General features: G+C 44.7%; 1 protein-coding gene across 1 annotated transcript in view; it reads left to right on the forward strand.

Moving 5' to 3' along the window:
* CDH11 (cadherin 11, type 2, OB-cadherin (osteoblast)) overlaps nucleotides 1–22,340 on the forward strand; it is a 166,345-nt gene that overhangs the window by 56,313 nt on the left and 87,692 nt on the right. The window contains exon 2 of the mRNA XM_012660589.1: nucleotides 5,477–5,600. The gene's annotated coding sequence lies outside the window, so the exon portion shown is untranslated. The remainder of the gene's footprint in view (nucleotides 1–5,476; nucleotides 5,601–22,340) is intronic.

Consider the following 22,340-nt stretch of genomic DNA (forward strand, 5'->3'; position numbering starts at 1 on the left):
TGTCGTGAGTAAGCAGGAGCTTTGCTCATATGCTAGATGACTGTTTGTTTATTCATTTCCCAAAGATATGACAAAGGCTGTGAATATTTATTTAGTTCTGCTCCCAATAGCCCTTCTAACAGGGAATTATTTGGGTACAACGAAAGACATTTGTAAATGCGGCTGATAAGACCCGCATTGGACAAGGAGTGTTTTGTTGGACACAAGAATTCTATTGTCCCTGGCTTCAGTTGTCAAGTGCCCGGAGAACCCAGAATTTATGGTGGCAGCACAATGGGCCTTTCAGGGCCCGGGGAGAGAGCTGTGAGATCCTGCTCCCCGGCTTTTCAAGGCCTCTAGTCTTTTTATCAGGCCTGGACAATGCCGGATTCAGCTGCTGCCTGAGCCTCCTGACCGTCCATTGGCCGTCAGGTATTGTGCGGTAATTACCATGGTGACAATGGACTCTCTCTACGCCCGTCCATCGACGCTTTGGAAAATGGCGAAGGTTGTCACTTTGTATTAGGTGCCTCTAAAAGCACGGCTTACTTAGAAAAACTGCTAAAGCGAAATAAAGATAATCGTGGTAAGAGTTTGATTTGAAAGGCCACTGTGTCAAATCCATTTGGAGCCCAGAAACTCTTTATGGATGTTTTCTTGTAATTACAGATAGACGTCAGGCATCATCCCTGTGCAGGCAGGGAGTCGCTAGCCTTGGGGACTTTGCAGGGAGGCCTGAGCTGCTAGCAGCTGGCAGCCCATAACCACACAGCAGGAGCAGAAGCCTAAGCCGCGCCAGTGAGCTTTCAGGAATCTCTGAACTTCTTTGAGACTCAGTTTCCTCATCTGAATAAAATATGGCATGGAAAATGCTTATAGATGAATATTAGTTATATGTTATATGATTACATATTAATATATGCAAACATACCAATATCAGTTCTAGATAAATGATTATGCATAGGGCTTTGTGAATAGCAAATACATAATAAAAAGTATAAAACTTTTAATTGTGCACAATTGTAAAAGCACAGGGTATATCTTTTCATAATCACAGCTGTTGATTCTTGTTAGTTTTAAGTGAGGTATCATGTTTATTATCACTGTTCTTCACAATAATCCTCCAAAATAGTCATTATCATCACCATTTTGTAGTGGGGAAACTGAGGCTTAGAAAGTTCTCACTTGTCCAAAGTCAAACTAACTTGGAAGAGGCAAAGCTTGGATTTTAAGTCTTGTTCTCTCACACTGATAGCTCACTACTTCCCCCGTCTTTTAAAAAGTTCACAGTCTACAAACCTATCTTACAAAATATGCTTCACCATATGGTTTTGGAACTTCGGCAATAACAGGAAAGAAAAACACCCAGTGGCGATTAATTGAGTTTATTCATCCCTTTGACAATGCCAGGAACATGTGATGCCCCCCAAGAAGAAGAAGCCCCCATCTGCAGGCACCCAGGGTGCCTGTGTCCCCTTCTGCCCGCAGAGCACGAAAATCAGAGAATGACATCAGCAAAGTGACTGGATATTTCTAGATCGCCAAAAAAACTGTATGGCCATTGCTCAACTTCTCTCAATAAAAGTTTCAAAAACCTAATATTTCACTTCTTTATACAGTGGCAAAATATAAACATTTAATGATAGTTTGTTTTAATCAACTTTGTTCCAAACTATCTGAAATCCCTCATTGTGTTATTACACCAAAAAGGAGAAAGTATCTGTGGTCACACACCACAGGAATAGGCATGATTTGCCCTGGGAAGTGGGTCTCCTTGTGAGTTCTTACTGCTGACGGAAAAGGAGTGGGCTTGCTGGTGATCCAGCCCAGCTATGCCACTTCCATGCCGTATGCACGTGGGCGTTTGCTACCTAGCCTCAGTTTTTCTATCTGTATAATGGAGCTGTCGCTATCTCCTTGGGCCGTCCATTTCAGTGGAGATCCTAAGAGAGGGAAAGTGGCAAAGGAAGGATAGGGCCCTGCATGTACCGAGCCTTCTACACTATCAGAGCTCAGCAGAAGGGAGTTGCAACACTCACGCTTGCATCCTTCCCTGACATTTCTCTTTGATTTTGGTGTGCTTAGCATACCTTCATTCCATTTGAACCCTTGGCTTCACCATGTTCTTTTTCCTGATTTCTCAATCTCTCTGAAATGATACATGGCAGGTAGTGTCTGTGAACCTAAGAGGCTCAGTGCTTTGCGCTACCAAGCACAGCGATGGAAGGGACTGGTAGAGGATCCGGGGCGCTGTTCCTGAAGGCGGCCCACCATGGCGCACAGACCAGGGAAAATGAAGGAGAGAAGTCCCGAGAGTAGGGAGGGGGTGGATGCAGCAAGGCTGGATCATAGTTTCTTAGCTCAGAAGGGAACACATGATTCCAAATCTGGGGGAGCCCCGAGATGTTGGAGAGACCAGGGAAAAATGAACATTCTGTCAATCAGTATTCATAGACAATTTGCCATCTTTTTTTTAATTTTTTTTTTTTTTCTCCCAAAGCTTTTGATTGACTGGGCAGCTTTTGTTGAAAGGAGATTTATAGGAAACATCTTTCGGGGAGGTAAAGAATGCAAGACAAATTGATTGGGGGCGTTCAATGAATGTTTTACGGATTTGAGGAGTAAACTTGTTGCACATGCTGGCCACAGTGACAGCTGCATTATTAACAGAAGGCTGGGGAAGGAGAACAGAGGGAACATGGGCTATGAAGTCCACACTGCTGGATTCTGACCCTCCTTTGGGCATTATAGGCTGTGCTCCTTCAGCCATGGTCTTACCCCTTTGAGTTGTGGGATGAGATGGGGTTCATGATACCCAAGGTGGTTATATGTGTGTGAAGTAAATACATTGGTGGGGCACCTGACAAGTGTCTCTTCCATCCTTGTTTATAACATTCCAGGTATCTCTTGCTGAGTAACATGCCACCCCAGAATATAGTGGCATATAACAACAATGCATTATTATCTCATATAATTCTATGGGTGGACTGAATACATTTAGGTGGTATACTCGAAGTCTCTCCTCTCATGTAGTCAGATGGCTGGCGTCATGCAAAGGTTTGAACGGGTTAGATGTGCAAGATGACGTGTTCACTCACCTGTCTGGCACTTTGGCCTGGATGACTGGAACAGCTGGGGTGGCTGGACGTCTCTCCTTCCATCTGCACAGTGTCTCCACCTGTCCAGCTGGAGCTTCCTCACCCAGTGTGGCGTGTAATATTTGGACTTCTGACATGGCGGTCGAATTCTCCCACAGAAAGCTTGCAAAGTGCACAAGATAGGCTATAAGATTTCTGTGTTAGTCAGCTCATGCTGCTATAACAAAGCAGCACAGACTCGGTGGCTTAAACTGCAGGCATTTATTTCTTGTGAATCTGGAGACTGGCAGACTCAGCTGTTGGTGAGAGCCCAGTTTCTGGCTTGTGGACTGCCATCTTCTCATCTTCTCACATAGCACACACACACACACACACACACACACACACACACACGCACACAGTCAGAGAGAGAGAGAGATCTGCTCTTCTTTTCCTTTTATAAGGATACTAATCCCATGATTGGGACCCCCCTGTGACCTCATCTAAACCTAATTACTTCCCCAAAACCCCACCTCTAAATACTATCACTTTGAGGTCTTAGGGCTTCAACATACGAATTTTGGGGGACACGAACATTCAGTTCATAACATTCCACCCCTGGACCCCCAAATTCATGTCATTCTTACTTGCAAAATGCATTCATTCTATCCCAGCAGCCCCCAAAATCTTAACTTGTGCCAGCATCAACTCTAAAGTGTAAACGCCAAAGTCTCATCCAAATACCATATAAATCAATATGGGTGAGACTCAAAGTAGAATTCATCTTGAAGCAAAAGTCCTCTGCAGCTGTGAACCCGTGAAACCAGATTAATTATGTGGTTCTAAAATATATATGGTGGGACAAGCATAGGTTAGACATCCCCATTCTGAAAGAGAGAAATTGGAAGGAAGAAAGGAGTGGCAGGTCCCAATCAAGTTCAGATAGCAAGGCAAATACCAACAGATCTTAAAGTTCAAGGATAATTCTCTTTGATTCAATGCTCTGCCGTTTGGACTCATCTGGGCAGTGGTCCCTCCCCTATGGCTCATATAATGTCACTTCTTCTGTTTCATTGGCTATACAGACCCAGATTAGATTCACATGGAAGGAGACTACACAAAGGCTTGCGCATTCGAGCGTTTAGATTATTGGTGATGCCATTTTGGGGACTGGCCATGTAGCCAGTTGCCAAGTAAGATCCTTCCCCATCAGTTGTGTTTTGTGTGAACTGCTCCATGTGGCTTTCCCTGCACGACTCCATATGTATCTGGGAATAACCGCAATGCTAATCTGTCCTGGACATTTAAGGAACAGCAAACAAGAGGGGAGCTTTATTATTCTTCTTCCTACATTCACCCAAACCAGGTCTGATGAACAAATTTTGGTATATTGGCCATTTGTCTATAGCCCTACACTGAGAGGGGTTTTCATTTGCTTGCTTGTTGCTTTGGGGAAGACCTTGTGCATGGCTGCTAGATGGAAGCAAGGGGCAAGGAAAAGTGGATTTGGAAAGAAATGAAGTCAAGAAAGAAGCTGTTTAAGCCCCTAATGCAGACTGAGTTGATCCTAGAAGGTAGAAGCTCTAGAAATGAAGGACATTCAAGAACTCCTTTATGCTGTTGTGTTCAGGAAGCTGTGCCAGCTGGCACCTTCCATGGTTCAGTGCCTCAGTTTTCAAAGACAACAGCTGTTTCAACACTCCATATTCTTCTCTTCCTTCATTCAGCAGATATACATTGAACAGATGCTCCGGATAGGGAATGTGTTAGACATTTGGGGAGATATGGGGATGAATCAGACTAGAATCCAGGCAGAGCACACCCCACACACAGGAAATCCAGAGTGTGGGGTAGTGAAGGGAGGGCGCAGACAGTGCTCTGATCTTCTGGAGCTGGGACAGCATCTCCTACCACCACCGTCACCATCAATACTCTTTGTCCTTGAGGCTGTCATTCCACAAGGACCCGGCAACACCAGAACAGTGTTCCTGCCTTTGAGAAGAAAGGCATTGCTTTGGACTCAGAATGGAGGTTCTATCAGAAATTGGCTCTAAGGCTTCATATCCGCCCCCACCCAGTTTTGTCATTAGTGCTAGAGCGATGTATGTGGAGGACACAGTGTGTTATAAGAAGTTGGATGTAGGACTGCTTTTTATCTTTGCCATCAAAGTACTGAACATGCATATGGATATTCAAACCATCCTGTGGTACCTCTAAATCCATGACAAGGATTTTCCCCTGACTTTTCACACAAGTATAATAATTGATCTCACTCTTTGCACACTTGGACTGTTATCTTCTAAGAGGACAGTCTGTTGTATGCAACTGTATATCCCCAGTGTCTAGCAGTGTGTATCACGTCATCAATTCATGGCACCTCCAAGTTACTAATTACCTTTTAACTTTTTTTTTTTTTGCAGAAATCACTTTATTTTCAGCTCAGTGGCCCTGTGACATCATTCCTGTTGTCATTTGTTGAGTGACCAATCAGATGGGTGGATTGTGTTATAGAAATTGGCAGCAAGTATCCAATGGGTGAAGAAGGTAAGATGGAGAAACATTAACGGGTGATTCGCATGTTACTATGGGTGTGGAGATGGGAATTATGCCTGTCAGATCCATCCCTCAAACCTGGCTTGGTTTGGACCTTCACCCAAATCCAAAGTAAAATCTGAGAGGGAAGGAAAGACCTACCTTTTTAGGCTTGGAGGACTGTGATTATTCAATGTTGATGCCACTAGGTTCTCTTTACTGAACACCTGCTATATGCCAATACAGGAAGGATAATCTTTTTGACTATAGGAGATCCGGAGGAGAAAGAAGCAACCAGAGGGGACTATAATTCTCTAGCAAGGACTCCACTGAACAGACTGACTGAGATGATTGCCATGTTGCTTTTTTCCTTTTCTTTCTTTTGAAAAGAATTCTTAAAATAGGAACAAGGTAGTTGATATCCCACAAGGAAAAGAGATTGTTAGGAGGCTGAACCTTTTAGATGTACAATATCAGGGCCCCAGCTCATGAATCAGGAGGCCTGATTTCAGCTCCCAGACCCAGCTCTGCCATCCACTGCCTGTGAGCCCTTAAGTTACTGAGCTCTTTTCTGAGTCGCAAGGGTGGTCGGACCTAGGGTCTCTAACAGTTCTTAAGTTTTAGGATTCTACGAATCCATTCACCTTCTCCATCAGCTCGGTGTTAACTAGAGCTCTTTTCATAGGACATCCAAATATCCAGATAGAAACTTAAGAATTAATTCTACCTACCAGCATGGCTTTCCACACTTTTGGGAGTCTATACCTACTTGTCCAGGTGTTTACGACTCATCTCCATGTGGATGTCCAGCGGGTGCCTTACATGCAAATGCCAAATCCAAGTTGTGATGTTGTCCTCTAAACCTTCGCTTTGTCCTGGATCCCACATTTCTGTGATAGTATCAAAATTCACCCAAACCAGAACCATGGGAGGGATCCTTCACGCCATTCAATTTCTCACCTCCAGAAGCAATTTCTTCCTCTTGATTCCTATTGAATCTACTCTCTGATTATGTCTCCAATAGATATGTTTCTCTCTATCCCTACTGCCACCATCCAAATGTAAGCCAAACCGTCTTTCTCCAATATTACTAAAATTACCACCTCATAGGTCTTTTTCCCTCTGGGATTATTTCTCCCTTGTTAGAGCCAACATGGCCCATCTTCCATATACATCCTGAACAATGTCCCTAAGTCCATTTTTATGTTACTTTTCCACTTAATCCCTTTCAATTATAGAGATAGAAATTCTTTAACAAGCTTCTAGGACCCTTTAAGGAGGGGGCCACTGCTTTGCTGTCCAGATGAATCTCTCAGCTACTTCCTTTCCACATCCAGCCCTCTTTACATATATCCACTCGAGGATCTGTTCATAGGACACAATCATCATTTCCTCCATGCCCCATAATCTCTCTCTCCTCACAGCTACTCTCACTTTATATCTTACCTTGGACCTCATAATCGCCAAGGAGTTTTTTCTGATCCCCTAAGATTGAACTATGGGCAACTCTTAGACAATACTTTAGCAGTCGGGGATGGCACCATCTGCTGTGATTTCCACGTTGGCTTGTAACTGTCTATTTAGTTGTCTGTCTTTCCAACTGACCCTAGAAGTTCTTGAGGGCAGGGCTTATGATGGTACCCCCATGCTCACAGATGCAAGCACTGTATCTGACCCCAACGATGCACTCAATAAGTATTTATTAAATACAGGAATGGAGACCTTCAGTGTATTTTTAACAGAAGATGAGAAAGGTGGGCTAATGTGACCACACAGACAAAAATCATAATGATGGCAGCCAACAGGTATTGCCTCCTTACTAGGTGTTAGGCTTATAAGGTCTTTAAAGGTGTCACTTCCCTCAATCCTTGCACAAATACCTCGAGTGGTAGGTTACTATCAATATCCAAAATTTTATAGAAGAGAAATCTCAGTTTTGGAGAAGATAAGTCACTTCCCTATGGCCAGAGTACCATTATTTTTATCCTCGGAATTTGTATCTGTGGGAAGTCTGACATCAGTTAGAGTTTGTGTCTTTTGCCACTCTTCTCTTCTGCCTTTTTCCTGAATGCATCTGCTACATTATGGGCAAAAATCATTTCATGCACACAGGGCTGGAGGCTTTTTCTGCAGCCCCCATAAGCTATTGTTAAATAGATGGTCATTCCCTTGACTTTAAATCTTTGTTGATTTCCCAGGTATTTTACACTTATATTTTAATGTGGGTCTGTTTCAGGAGAAAGTTTCTATTTAGGGAGCCCCCACCTCTTTCTCTCATGCTCTGTTATGGGAATAAACCAATGAATGGAAACACTTGTCAGGGAAGCAAAGCCGCACTTCCCTGCAAATGCGCCAATATGACTTGGAAACTGTAAGACCACTTCCTCTAGCATTCGCATATTTTGCACTCATTTGCTCTGAAGCCTGGCTCGGCAGAGGAAACGCGTCTCTCCTGTGGATATGTCTGTGAATCACAATCATCTCATTTCTGCCAAGTCGAATGAGTCTCTTCATCTCATCGGCCTTTTGAATGCTTTGATAGGATGTGTGAGTGACATTTCCTATTTTCCTAGATAATAGGGACAATTAGAATGAGGTATCAATGAAACAAAGTCAAAAGTTAAATAGAAAGTACTTGAATTTAATTTCACTTCTAGGAAATCTGTTGGATTTTTTTTTTTCCACCTAGAAATTAAGAACAGCCTATTTTAAAGAGTTCTGCAAAGCTTTTATCCCAAGAAGAGGAAGTTAAAATATTCCAATGCTTGTGACACCCTTAAAAGAAATAAAAACCGCAGGATACAGATGGAACCACCATTTGATCTGTCAGGATAAGCTTCTTGTTTGACGGAGAGGAATTTTGTGCCTAGAGGAAGGAAAGGAGTTGTTCATGATCAGACTATAAGGTTTCGGAAGAACTAAACAAAACTAACAACTTTAGCTCAAGACTCATATTCTTGATCCCCAATCAGTTCAAGATGCCAGTTTTTCTTGAACAGGTACCGATGACATGCCCCAAACACAGGCAGAGAAGAAAGGACACTTTCTGTTTCGTCAGGGAGCTTGCAGTCAAGTAGCTCTGTTTATAGCACTCAAAATCTGAGTGGGAAGGAGAGAGAGAGAGACTTTAAACCAAGGCAGCAAGAATGGGTTCATGGGATCTGCTCTCCGGCCGATTTCCGGTGAAATCCACTTGAGCTTCAGCTTCCATTTCTAGGCACCTGTCTTACCTTCTCAGAGCAGGGGAGGAGTTACCTGGGTAGCCATAGGATATAGGGCTTCTCAGCCTTGTGACCTTGCTGAGTTTTTAGTAGGGCACTGGGACCCAGAAATGAATGGCATAGAGAAGTGAAAGAGATTTGCCCTTCGCTTAAGAGAAGTGTACACACATTGATACCCTGCTGAGTAATAATCAGCGGGGGCTGCTGGTCACAGGCCACCCAGTTATCTTTCATTTGCATAGAAGTCAATCTCAGAAAGTGGCTTGGGGGTTGTGGGGAGGGGGGCAGCTCACCTGTGCTGGAGTAGCCACCAGGCTCCGCAGTGTCGCTGACAGGCTGAAGTGTTGGCAGCCTGCTTCCTAACCCCCTGTGCCTGCTGGGGCTGTCTGTGAATGCACGTTTCCTATTTTGGGATGTAGGCCACTGTGGAGAAGGAGGCCAAGTATCTGTCTGTAGCCGGTGTCATTGGAATCATAAGCAGACACTCCGGTCACTTGTTGATGACACATCGCAGCTCTTCACTGTGTACGATGGGACTGTCACCACCACAATCAATTAACGAGTACATGAAGCCCATATGTGCCAGGCAACGTGAACATCCTGCCCCTGTCCGAAATCAATACTAAAGGAAAAACCTCAACCAAAGTTGTGGTTCTTTGATCTTGCTTTCTTTAGCTAGTGATGGACAAAGAACAGCGACCATTCCCAATAATAGCAATGACAGCTGAGAATGCCCTGTGCCAGGCACTGTGCTACGTGCTTTTTATTCATTATCTTGCTTGATGTCACCACAGCTTTGGTCTGTGCAGTGGTCATGATTCTTTTACACATGAGGACCCTCCTAAGCACAGCACTGTAGTGCCTCTTACTGATTAATATGTCTCTTCCAATTCTTTCGTACTTTGGCTTCTAATGTTAACCAAGCTGGGGCGGGGGAGAGTTGGAGGATGATTATCATTATACTTATTTTTATATGGCCTTGTCCTGAATCTCCACTTGAGCTTTAAAGGAGACTTAGCTGGTTCTGGGTAATGCAGCAGTAGCAGCTACATGTATGCACTAAGTGAGGGGTAACAGTGGGGAAAGGGTGAAAGAACTCTGGATATGTTCACTCATCAACCATCTCTCTTGAGAACCATCCCCATTTAAGTCTTGGGCTAGGTACTGGGGATACAACAGTGGGAACCAAATGCACTTGTACCAATGCAGCAATAAAACCAAAATCGTGTGTTCCAAGAGTCCCTCTTCTTACGATAGAACCAGGCTGGCAGACAAAAAACCATGGGACGGAGTTACGTCTCAGCAGCTCCATGGATCTGTAGGAGCACAGAGGCCGGAAGAAATCAGGGGAAGCTTCACTGAGGAGGCGACCTTTGGGTTTAGACTTGAGCAAGGGTAGGAATTTACCAGGAGCAAAAGATCAGGAAGGATTTATCAGGCAAAGGGAACAGTACAGAATTTGTTGAGTCAGTACTAGGTGAGGTGTCCCATGAAACGTTTGCTTATTTTTATTTATCTTTAAGTAGGCAAGATAGTTAAATAGATAGAGATGGTTTAAAACTTCAAAGATGGAAAAAGTTCCACAGAAGATTAATTCTCCTTCAATTCCTATCCTCCAGTTCCTCAATTTCTTTCCCTGGAAGCACTATTTTCAGTTTCCTATGTGACTTCCAGAGAGTGTCTGGGCAGTTACAAACACACATGTCTGTACATGTGTTCGTCTGCATTGTATGTGTGGATGGCACCCAACTCTAAACACTGCTCTGCACACTGTTGTACACCTTGATTTTAAAAAGAAAATTGTATTAAATCTTCCCCCTGGTTTGTTTTTCTTGCACTCATTTGACTTAACACTTTTTTAAAATTTTAAAACAATTTAAACCTACAGAAAAGTTGCTAAAATAATACAGTGAATTCCTATGAACCCTGTATCCAGAGTCACTGAATATTTTTATATCATTTTGCCATGTTCTGTGTAGTGAGTTTTTGAATGTAATCCCTAATCAAGGCACAGCTTGGGTGTCAGTTACCTAGAGACATATGCCAGTTTCCTCTCCCCAGCACTTACTTGGTGAGATAATCCAGATGTATATGAAATAAAGAACATGTTCCTCTCAGCATCAATTTCCCTGAGAAACCACAAGCAGCAAACTCACCCCCAGGTTGGAGATGGCAGAAGGGGCCCCTCTTCAAGCCACTTGATCTTTGGGAAAGGATTTTGCCCTGTTTTCTCAAGTGCTTGGCTAGAGCCGCCGTCTCGGACAGGTGAGCATGTTCCCTTCGCTTGCCTCCTGGGCCCAGTGGTCCAGGGTGGTAACAGACAATCCAGCTGAAATCTAATCCCTTCATTTCCGACAATCAGCCATTTAGATAGCATTATGGCTTCTGTTCTGCTTGTTGCAGTCAAAGCAACATCTCAAAGGCTGGTGTAGGATTCCTTCCTTTTAAAGATCAAAGCGCCTGTGAGATGCTCACGTTACCTGTGCATTTCCTCTGTGCATTACATGGCAAGGGATAGTTTGTATTCAAAGTGAGAGGGACTTTTGAATGCCATGACAAGCAGGAAGTAACTTAGTAAGACAGTGTCGTATGATTTTTGCAGGCAAGCACTCTGGGGCTAAGAGGATTGTTTTCGGGTATTCATTCATTGACTCATCAAATAGTTCCTGAAAGCCTCCTTGGTACTCTTGGTGCTCTGGGACAAGACATGTGCATGCTCTTTGCAGGCTGGGTCCTTAGGATCTATGGGACGCCAGACAGACAGACATATCTCAGCTGAAGAAAGCAATTGAACCTGGGACTGGTGACAAAGAACCTTTAAGGAATGCCTTCTTGACTATTCATTCATTCATTTATACATTAAACACATATGTATTGCTCCCATCTGCCCTCTCTGGCCCCACATGCCTCCTAAGCCACAGAATCACCATTTTCTCCAGAGGCTACTAATCCAAATTACCCTGTGCCCTGTGGGGGACTCAGAGCTCAGGGTGACTTGGGAGAGCAGGAAAGAAAAGGTAACAAGCCACACTAAAATCTGCCACCAATTAACTGTGTCTGCTGAGGACCTAGAAGGTTGCAGCCAGATATCTGGCAGATGCCTCCATTTGGAAGCTTCAGAAAAATTGTGACGGGGCCAGTGAGTTCACCTTTGCGAGAGGCTCTGAATTTTAGAATCTAAGCACCATTCCAAAAGCAGTGGGGTTGCCATAGCAACGGTTCTTATAACTTATTTTTTTTTTTTTTTAAGAAAGACGAATTTTTAAAAATTTGGTCACATACTTGCAAGGGCTAGTGAGGAGGTACCTCTCTAAACCAATGTCTAGCAAGTTTCCTGAAGTATCCTATTTCTGCCTTAACGTACTATTTTAGACCTCTTCACACTCCCAACCACTCTGCAGAATTTTCACTTGAAAAATGGGCCCAGGAAGATGGTTATTCATCGCCCCTAAACTGTGTACCTCTTTCTTCAGGCAAAGAAAGAAAAGGCCTCTGTGTGGTTTCATCCTGCCAGGGGTGTGAGCCGGAGCACAGGTCCCCACCGCGCCAGCCCCGGCAGAATGGCAGCAAGCAGACGTGCTCGCTCAGGTCCCAGCCGGGGTGGCCGGTGCTCAGGGTCACACGAGCATGTCCAGCTCCAATCTCCCTCCTCCAGTGCTTCTCCACTGAGCCGCAGCGTGATTCTTCTAAATCCAAATTGTATCAAGTTGCTTCAGTCTAAAATCCCAGCTTCAGAAGTTTGCAGCCCCTCGCGGGACAAATTGCAAAATCCTTTGCCCGGCTTCTAAGACTGCCATGATCCAGGCCCCGCTCCCTTAAGCTTCCCATTCCCTCCTGCAATTGAACTCGCCATCCATAACCTATTGCTGATAGTCCCTGAGCACAGCGTGATGTTTTCACCCCTCAATTCTCCTGCAACACATGTGCTTTCCTTCTCTGCCCCCGTGTGTCTGGGGAGGCAGAGAAGGACACTCCTTCAGGTGGGGTTCCCAGACCCCATGAGATAGTTTGTCACTTATCCCCTCCATGTACAGAGCACCTTGGTTTCCCCAGTGTCTCCCTATAGCTTCCATGGGTCCTGGGCAACTTTACTTTCATGAATAAAGTTATATTTTACAACAATTTTGGGATAAAGATGAATATCATCTTTAAAAGAAATCGAAACATTGCTGTGAGTCCCCTAAAAGGATGGTGCGCCCTGGGCACTGTGCCCACTGTGCCTAGTGGAGAAGTCAGCATGGATGTCCCTCTGTTGCCACATCGCCATCTATTTATGTTCAAGTCTACAAGATCCTTGAGGACAGAGTTAGGATGTTTAATATCACGCCGTCTGTTGCAGTGTGTGGAGTCCATATGCGTGCGTGGTGAACGGGCTTTCACGAGAACGAGACGTGGTCTCCGTCTACCTGGGCCTCCCACTGCTGAGAGCGTTGGCAGACGCTAATGCTTTCTGTTCCAAGTCCATTTTCAGAAGTGACAACATCCTCCCCTCCTGCTCCCTGCACGGCCCCTTAAAGTTTGCACAGCGCTTTCTTGTACATTATCCTCTTTGATCACTGGAGGTGGGCATTATCCATCCCATTCTGTGAAAGAATAAACTGAGGCTCAGAGAAGGGAAGCAGAACCTAGAAATGGAGTTGTCCCTGCCCAGAGTCACACATGGCAGAGCCAGGACTCTACTAATTTTTGCCCCCCAAACCAATGCCAATGTTCTTTCTATCAAACCACAGAGCAACCGACCCACATGAAGGCAGAGATTGCTTTCTTTTCCTTTAACTTTTTTTGGAAATAACAAGACCTGTAAGAAATAGTAGATCCCGACATAGATGCAATTGCTTCTAAACTGGGCACTGCGATACAATACACAGTTCCCACTTCGCAAAAGGACTGGTGGTCTCAGCTGCTGGGGGGGCTCTTGGAAGATGACCCTCAGCTCAGCCCCTTTAAGGTTTGCTTTACTTGCAGCTTCGACCTCAGCCAAGGTCATGCTCTTTCCTGGGGCAGCCCACATTGGAGGACTGATCAGTAAAGGTTTAGCCATCTCGGCTGTACTCAGGATCGTTTCAAAGGACCATCCCCAGCCCAGAGGACCATGCGGGCTGGTCTGAGGCTGTTGTTGGGCTGCACTACACCTCACCTTCTCTTAATATCTGCTTCTACTTTCCTTTTCTTTCCTTCTTCAGGTGTTATTACCAAGGGCACCCCCTAATAAACATCCCCATGCTGAACTCCATCTCGGAGTCAGCGTCCCACAGAATCCAACCGCGACAAACCCTATTGAATATTTTGCAACAAACCTGCTTGTGTCTATGTGTGAATATGGTAGACATGTCCATCCTTTATTGTTTTCACTGAATGCTTATTCATCAGATGTTCAGCATGGTGCTGGGTACCAAGACAGTGTGGTGAACAAGACAGAAAAGGACCTCTGGTCACAAGGAACTTAAGTTACTTTTACTCCAAAGGCAGATTTTAATCCTCTTTCTGCACTCCAATTATGCATCTCCTGGAGAATTCTGGATGCCCCAGCACCTTAGATGCAAGGACACGAGAAGCCTCCCATTACCCAAGCCCTGCTGATTGTTTTGCAGAGTGAACACTGCTCCTAGGAAATTGGCAGCAGTGTCTGAATGGCCTTTCCCCATCTGTCATGGGATTCCTTGGATCCCCTTGCTTAGCATTTAGAGAAAGGCCCTGAGTGAAGTTTGGGCTACAGGGAACTCTGGCTGGAGCAGAAGAACGGGGGCTGGAATGGCTGTCCAGAATGGCTTTGGGATGGAGGATGAGGAGCAGATGAGAAATCCAGTGAGAACCGCAAGGATAAGATGGAGGGGAGGCAGGTCCAGATTCAACCTGCCACAGGATGGAGGATGGGGCGGGGAGGAGCAAAGTGGGGATTTCCTAGCACTGCCCATGGTCCTTATTTAAAACTACTTAATGACATCCCATCTGAATCGGAATAACACCCAGACCCTAACTCACCAGTGCTCTCCTCGATGTGGTCACTCTCTGCCTCTCCCCCTTGCCTGTCTGCTCAGCACATGGGACTGTCGCTGCCCTGAGCAGACCCAGCTTCGTCCAGCCCAGGAGCTGTGCACTTTCTATTCTTCCAGTCCTGGAAGTCTCCTCACATGCATGGCTGCTCCTCATCATTTAGGGCTTGCTCAGCTTAAATGTCCCCACTCGAGAGGCCTTTGCTGCCCTCGTAACCTCTGAAGCCACACCCTCCACCCAACCTGCAGTCACTGGACATTTCCTCCTTCTGTCTAATCCTTCACGGCAGCTGTCACAGTTTGTGACTATCATGTCTGTTTTTGACGTATACTGTCTGTTTCCCCCATGTGATTGATCCCAAGGCCCCCAGAGGTTCAAGGAAAATGCCATCCATAGTAGTAGTAGCTCTGTGAATATTTCTTGAATGAATGACTAAACCAATACGTAATTATTAAATGGCTCCCTTATGGGTTGACAGGAGCACACTGGTTAGTGTGTCTGCCTTAGAAAACAGCCTGGGGCAGAGGGCCAGAGCCCAGGCTCCTCCACGCTGTGGGATGAGCAGAATCATCAGACATCTCTCTCTCTCTGAGTTCCTCCTGGACTGCCACTTGGATTTGAGTGGCAGCAGTTCCTGGAACACTCCACTCTGGGGAAGCCAACAGCTGCATAATGGTTTTCCTGCGTGTGCGTCTATGCATTAAACACAGGCCTTTCGGGTCTGCTCCGGCTTGCCTGACCCATCTCCCGACAGGAAAGACCATGCATCTATAATACTCTGGAAAATGGGGGCTAACACGTAGTTTGGTACCCAAAGTGGTTTCACTCAAGCAAACGCAAAGAATAAAAGCCATGCACTTAAATGCTTGAGTAGATATCAATCGGAAGAATGTTCCAATAATCCATGTTTATAAAGCCTGCTAGTATGAATTTTCGAAATAGCACTTACTCCACTTTATTCTTGACAAATGGTGTTTGTAGCCATTGAGATATTTTATTTCAATTATGAGCGAGTGTCGTAGGGAAAAGGTTTCTGACAATAGCAAGGCATAAGCCATTTTTATTGTGCTTTTATCACTGTTCCCGTTGCTAAACTCGACTGGACAGTTCATTAAGATGAAAAATTAACAGCACATGCTTTGGGGAGAATAATCATGGAACTTGACAGCTTGTGGAGGCATCGGCATTCAGAGAAGCAGACAGATGACAAACGCACTGGTCTTCGGAAGAAGTGGCGATTGGCCAATCTGTTGGTGCCCCTGCTCTCACCAAGCACCTACCGTGTGTGTTGAACCCTGAGCGGAGGCACTCGGGGAAAAACAAAATGCAGGAAACATGGTACTTGTTGCCCTCCAGGAACATACCATCTATTTGGGAAAGCCAGGGCTGTTTCAGGTGTCAATCTAGGAGCCCCAGAGAGGTACCCAAGTACCCAACACTTTGGTGTTGACTGTATATTCAGGAGAAATTCGGCGTAGACTTCAGAGAAGATTTCTTAGTCCTTGAAAAATAGCAAGATGTGGATTAGCAAAATATGTTGTAAAAATAGTAGGTGCTAACGGCTATGAGATTGCTTTTTGGGGGTGAGGAAAGTGTTCTGGAATTAGTGGCAATTCCCGTACAACTGTACAAACATACTAACACACACTGTACAATTTAGAAGTCTGGTCTTTATGATATGTGAATTATTGAGCTATTACTTTAAAGTACTCTACAAACTCTACACCACTAAATTGTAGTAAATTCTATTACATGTTCAGAGAATTGAGAGTAGTTTGAATAGACACATGGGTGGGGCAGACTAACACTGATTGAGGACTTACTGCACGTGGTAAGGACAGAAGCATATACCCATTCCACAAATGAGGAAAGCAAGGATCAGATTAGTTCATGCCTTGCCCAAGAAGCCACAGAGCTGGTAAATAAAGGGGCTGGGGCTTCACCTCTAGTCTTCCTGGCTCCAAAGTCGAGACTCTTCTCACTCTACCCTGCCGGTGCTCAGGAAAGACAGATCAGATCCTAGGATGTAGCAAGAACATGAACAACAACAATGATGACAATGATTTGTCTCTGTAGAGTATTTTAAAGTTTAGAAAGTGCCCTCACTTCTTTTCTCCAATCTGTTCTTAGAGCATCCCTGTGAGATAGGATCAGAGGTGGGGTGTGTCTTAGGAGAAAAGGGGATGGAGAGAAAGGACACCAGGTCTGCTTTTCCAGGCTGCATAAAGAATGCTTCATTCTCTTTTCCAGGAGTCCACAGTGTTTCCCTCCGTGCTTCCACCTCCGTTTTGGGCTCTGCCTCTCCATAGACTTTCAAATGCATCCTATTTCCCCAATGCAGAAAGTATTTCTAAGTGAAACCATAGAGATGTGAGATCCATGGCTATTTAGAAACAAGGCTTAGGATTAGATGTCCTGTCCTTCAAATGTAGAAGCAGGTGCTGTCTCTTTTTCTCCTTTGTAGAAGGAGTAGATACACAATTCTATTGTAAATCACATGTTTAGATGAAAGCCACTTAAATCATTATCTCCCCTGCAGAGATAATGAGAGAGCTTTTGATGTCATTCTCAGCTTACTAGTGTAAATAATGGGTCAAATTCTCATCCTGTTGGACAGGATGGAAATCTGTCTCAGGATTTGTAAATACTGCTGCATTTAATTTATTTTCATGGGGACATTTTTTTTTTTTTCCTAGCAGACAGTGGAATCGCAGTGTCCCGAGAAACAGCCTGTGGAGGAGTCAGGATGCATTAACCTAAGCAGTGAGATCAAAACAAAAGCTCTGCTTGGGATCCCCCTGCCAGAGCCCTGATAGCTGCAGTCTCCACCGTTTGGCTGCATTCTGGAAACTTAAAGAAAATTAGATCTTCCCGGAGTAAAAAGGAACCGGGACTTAGGAAATGGGAGTCTTTCTCAAGCAGCAGATATCTGCTTTCTCCATTTCTTTGACAGTTTTATTAGCTTTAAAGGAATTAAAAGAAAAATTAAATTTAAAAGGGGAGAAAAAAAGGACGAACACTTACTGAAATATATCCCTGCCGATTACAGAATGTTTGCTCTCTGTGCTTATTGGAGGGCTGGGATGCCGCCTGACTCAGGAGTGGGTCTGACCGGGTTCTGGTTGTTTATCTGCCACTTTACGGGCAAGTGACCACTCTGTTTCTCTCTGCTCCTTTGTCACATGTGGTTAACAGTGGGTGATTGTTATAATCATCCAATAATCAATGCCTGCATCATGAGGCTTTGGGGAGGACTTAAGGAAGTGTTACTTCTAATGTACTTAGACCAATGCCTGTCACATGGAGAGGCTCCCTAAGCAGTAGTCAGGGTGATGGTAATGGCGGGAGTCTATACATTTCCAAATACCCAGGTGTTTCCAAATTTGGGGCTGCATAGACAGAAGTTCTCAGTAACTGATGGACTCCAGGTCACAGCTAGAATCGCACAGCAAGATCGATTTCCTACAGCTTTGCCCTGTGCAGGGGGAGCATTTTGTCTCTGTTATGCAAATGTGAAAACAGAGGCTACGAAAGATTGAATAATTTGCCGGATGCCACACGGCTGGTACATGGCACCAGGTGAAGGAAATGAAACTAACACTTCGAATCCAAACGGAGATTCTTAGCTCTCATTGTGGGCCCTTGCTCTGCCTGAACTATCCAGTTTTCTCTCTCTCATGATGGTGCACATGGCAGGCCACTATGATGTGTCACCGTCAGCCTCCTTGAACTCCTCCACTCTCTCTCTCTAGCCAACCGAAAGCCCAGGCTAGCATATATTTTGTTTCAGCATTTCCTTCTTTACCCAAACATCTGCCATCTTCTTTCTGCCTTTCGCTTTTCCATCTCCAATGCCTTCTTTTCTGAGTTATTTCAGGCAGAGAGTCAAGTGATGGGTGTTTGCAAACAGTTTGGGACTTAAATATCCAAGAGATCCTTCCTGCCTTCAAAGTTAATCTCCCTTTGGGGGCCAGATACTAATTACCTGTGATAACTGCCTTGACTGATGTTATTTATGAAACTCATTCTGAGGTCTGCTTTTTGATTTTAGACATGGCAAGCGGTCTGTCTTGGGAGAATATATGACGCTCCCAAAGTTATCCAGAGCAAGGAGAACATGTCACTTAACATGGGTTGTGATGAGCAATGATTTGTGACCCTAACGGGGTGAGTGGGTCTGCATTTCTTGTGTGACTCCAAAGCTGTCTCCATCAGGGCATTTAGATGCATGGGTCCTGGTATTGGCAAAAAATCAATCTCTTTAATTGTAAATCACAGTCTCTATGAAAGAGGAACATAGCAGACACCTTCCTACAGGATCGGATCCATTGCCTCTAAGGCCCTGAGCAGAATGAAGCCACACCTTTGAATCAAGCCACAGTTCGTATTTCTGACCTGGTGCAAGAGCCACAGGGAAATTCAGAAGGCTTGAGGCGGGGAGGGAGGAGAGGAAAAAACCCAAATGAACATAATTATTAAAGAGGCTGCATTAATTGTGCAGTCCGGCTTAAAGTTGAATTGTTGAAGATGAAACCTCTGAGATCAGGTGATCAGAGTTGCAGTAGTTGTGTGACCTTGAGTGAGTTACTTAACCTCTTGGAGCTTCAATTTCTTCATTTTTAAGGTGGGACTAACGTAAGCAAAGACCCGCAGGGCTGTGTGCAAATTAACGAAAGAAAGCATGTAGAGCATGCAGCACAGTGCTGAGCACAGGGTGAATAACCTGCTATCATCATCACTACTGTTAATCAGCCGTGACCTCCTGGATGAAAAGCAGCCAGCAGACAGAAAGCTGAATCGGGGCTGATTTGGAGGCTGTCCACTCCCACAAGGAAACCGTATTTTCCCGGAGAGCAGTGTTTTCCTTCCTGAAGGCAGGATTTCCATCTTCAGCCCTGAGCTCAAATAGCAGCCTTCATCTTCACTAATATCTCTGAATACTAAAGACTGTGCATGACTTATTTCTTCATTCTCCATCAATAAAACTAGGATAATAATAGCCCTTACCTTTGTTGGCTGATGTGTAAAATGAGCTCATGTTCGTGAAAGCCCTTTGTAAATTACAAAGTGCTATAAAGTATGAATTATTATCATGATCGCTCTACTCCAGGTATTCCATAAACAATGAGGGAAATTAAGAAAGCACACTACTGGCATTCGAAAAGCATTTATGCCTTTTTAAGTATATGGCTATAAACTATCACAAGAGGGTTTGGGTAATGTAGTCCTCAATCTGATTTAAATGTTAGTAAGTGCCCATTAAGAGCGACTTTCTAGCAGGAGCATTGCTGTGGGTACCAGCAGGTGTGGAGCACAGTGGTAGCTCTGACAGGCTGTGGTTCCACTGGGGTCGAATACCAACCGCTGATGCGCATTACCTGGTGCAAGGAACTAGGAAGCCTTCTCTTCCTAGCCTCTGGCTGCTCTGTTTAACAGATGTCGCTTTTGCCTTGGGCTTCTCATTGAGACACCAGTTAGGGTTAGAGCCCTTATTGGGTTCCCAGAAGCCTTGCAAAGTCACTGCCACTCCAGCTCCCCCGCCCCACCTCCTGCACCTCAGGGGCCCTGCTGACTTTCAGGCCTCTGGGGCCAGTTCCAGCATAACCGGATCTCTGCAGATTCCAATGCCTCCTCTTGGTATCTCCCAGGGCAAGGTGGAGGATGCGAGGGGATGATGGGGTGGAATGGTGCGGGAGGTCACCTATTAAAGCCAGTGTGAGTAGCCTGAGTTCCTGGCCGTGTCCCTCAGATGGTGAGGGGTCTACCTGGACTCCACAGACTCTGCGTGACCAGCCAACTCCATCTGGGCAATCCAGATACAGCCACGTCCACGCTGCTTTGAAGACTAGGCAAAGGAATGTAAAATGGACCTCAATGTCTTTAAGTTCTATGGGCCAGGCTTCAGTGCCGATAATAACAAGTAGTATTTGTTGAGCACTTAACTGCATGCCATACACAGTGTCCAGCACTTCACAAGAATTATCTCATTTAATCCTCACAACAGCCCAAGGAGAAATGTGCTGTACTATTCCCTGCAGTTTTCAAACGAAGCCACGTGATGAGGAAAAGCACAGGTGGGCTTTGAGCCCAGTGCTCTTGGTTGCAGCAGTACCCTGCAGCTTGCAGGGTACAAATGTCCTAAGGGGAGGAAGACAAGGGGACTGACAGGGCAATGTGCTGTTCTTCAGTCTAGATCGATGTGCACTTTGCCCTATCTGTATTAGTTTCCCGGAGTTGCAATAGTACCAAAGTACTACAAATTGGTGGCTTAAACCAAAAAAAATATTGTCTCACAGTTCTGGAGGTGCACAGGTCTGGAAGTCCAAAATCAACGTGTTGGCAGAGTAGGTTCCTTCTGAGTGCTGTGAGATAGAATCTGTTCTGTGCCTCCCTCCCAGCTTCTAGTGGCTCAGGCATTCCTTGATTTGAAGGTAGCCTTCTCCTTGTGTCTAAATTTCCTCTTTGTATAAGGACGTCAGCCATATTGAATTAGGGAACCCTAGTGACTTCATCTCAACTTGGCCATCTGCAAAGACTCTATTTCCAAATAAGGTCACATTCACAGATACTCAGGGTTAAGACTTCAGCACTGTTTTGGGAGACACAATTCAACCCGTAATACCATCCTGTAATACCATCCATAAACCTATTTCTAGGATTACTTTACCTTAGCCAATAATGTATCCAAGCGTAAGTCTTTTTCTCCCCTAAGAATTCACTGCATGCTGCCCATGTGCTTCCTACCGTGCAACCCACTGGAGATAAGATAAGCAAAACACCTATGATCCTCACCTTCCCAGAGCTAATGACACACTCTTGGAGAATTTCAGGTCATGAGACCCTCATTGAACTGGCGCTGAACCATTTATTGTTAATTCCAAATGGCTCATGTAAGGGGAAAAGTGAATGTAACTTCATCGTTCTGAATAAATTTAAAGAGAGAACAACCAGGAGACAAGTATTAATATTTGATTAACTTTATTTGCATGTGCACAGCTCCGGTTCGTCCACTGCTTTGCTAAGTGGTTTGTGATTTCATGAAGTCGGTATGTGTCCCTTCCTAGTTTACTGGTGGGTGTCATCACGGGCCTTTCAGACCAAGCCTTGCAAGCCGGGTGATTTTAACCAGGGCGGCTTACTTATTAGATGGAAGAACGATTAGCCTGTGCTCTCTTTAATTAAGCCTCACTTAATAGGCAAACGTTTCCTTTAACAGGTTTGCTGTCATTTCATCAGTTATTTAAGGCAGTTCATTTCACAGCAGGGGAAAAAAAAAAGAAAGAAAAGAAAAATTTCTCGTTTGCTGAAACTTGATTGGTCTGAGGAGAAGCGTGGCTGTCTAGAAGACGCCTAATTGCTGCTGTGATCGTGCGCTTATTCTCTATTTTGTCCCAGGCTTCTTATTGAAACGCTAATCAGGATTAGGTCTCACCTCTTGATGAATGATTTTGTAAAAACCTGATATTTCTCATCTCCACGAGGAATGTCTGCATGCAAGTATAATGCCACGGCAACTGAATGGGAAGATAATTAATGC

The sequence above is a fragment of the Propithecus coquereli genome, unplaced genomic scaffold, assembly GCF_000956105.1.
Source record: "Propithecus coquereli isolate 6110/MARCELLA unplaced genomic scaffold, Pcoq_1.0 Scaffold67, whole genome shotgun sequence".
In the NCBI taxonomy this organism is placed as follows: domain Eukaryota; kingdom Metazoa; phylum Chordata; class Mammalia; order Primates; family Indriidae; genus Propithecus; species Propithecus coquereli.